The sequence below is a fragment of the Bison bison genome, unplaced genomic scaffold (genome assembly GCF_000754665.1).
Source record: "Bison bison bison isolate TAMUID 2011002044 unplaced genomic scaffold, Bison_UMD1.0 scf7180017864492, whole genome shotgun sequence".
Classification (NCBI taxonomy): domain Eukaryota; kingdom Metazoa; phylum Chordata; class Mammalia; order Artiodactyla; family Bovidae; genus Bison; species Bison bison.
Genome location: NW_011495051.1, coordinates 2387893 through 2388976, shown reverse-complemented (window position 1 = coordinate 2388976; position 1084 = coordinate 2387893). Strand labels below are relative to the sequence as shown.

General features: G+C 57.7%; 1 protein-coding gene across 1 annotated transcript in view; it reads right to left on the bottom strand.

Annotated features, from left to right (window-relative positions):
• NCLN (nicalin) overlaps positions 1 to 1084 on the bottom strand; it is a 13543-nt gene that overhangs the window by 6699 nt on the left and 5760 nt on the right. The gene's annotated exons all lie outside the window — the stretch shown is intronic.

Sequence of the window (1084 nt, the reverse complement as noted above, 5' to 3'; positions counted from 1 at the left end):
CAAAGAAGCAGCCCCTCCAGTGGGGACAGGCAGGTGCCAGGCACGTACCTCCACGCTGGTGATGAGCCAGTCGCTCACGGCCTTGCTCTGGACCCCGCTGGTGACCATCTGGAAGCCGTTGGCAGTGGCAGTGTGGAGCAGCACTGGATACAGGGCCAGGGAGGGTCAGCCTGAGCCCCGTGACTGCCCTGCAGCAGCTGGGGGGGGGGGTCCCAGACCAGAACCTGGGTCCTCGTCACCCCAGACTCTAAGCATTCAGTCTGAGTAAAAACGGGACTGTTCATATGGACAGAACACAATGTGATAACTGGACATGGGAGCAAATCTGGGCATCCAGGACAAGGGCTGGTGAAAGTCTCTGGTTCCCACACGGAGCCCATGTGCGCCCTCGCTCTGCTCTGTAGGGCCATCAGGGCCCCTTCCTAAATCACAGAGGGGTGCACACTGCCTCTGACCCAGCTTTCCAAGGATCACTTGAGCAGGGATGCCAAAACATGAGTTTCCCATCAGACAGCTCATGACCCTTCAGCCCATCCCCCAAAGTGGAGATGGTGTGAGAACCCAGAGATTCATAAAAATTAAAGTTTTGTTCTCTCCAGAATCAGGAGAGGGTGTGCCCACCTCCCACAGTGTGAGCTAATGGTCCACTTCACCTGGGGGCAGGGGCTGCCTTAAAACGCCCAGGAACTCACCCTGCCTCAAATCCTTCTGTTCTTTACACATTTTAAAACACAACTGTAGGGATTCCCTGGTGGCTCACTGGTAATGAATACACCCGCCAGTGCAAAGGACGAGGGTTCAATCCCTGGTCCGTGAAGATTCCTCCCTGCGGGTGGCGGCTGCAAGATGTGATCTGTGATGCCTTGTGCCCCCACGGTTAAGCATATGTTGGCTTGGAAAGGGGAGCCCCAGAAACAGCACAGCGCAGCCCATCCACGCACCCTCCGCCCTGCAGCAACCCTCACCAGCCCACCTTCGGCGGCGGAGGCGGAGCCCTGGGAGGCGGAGGCAGCCTGTGTCTGCTCATAGATGGACAGCAAGGCATCGTCCTCTACGGCAAAGTACACGGGAACGATGGTCTCCA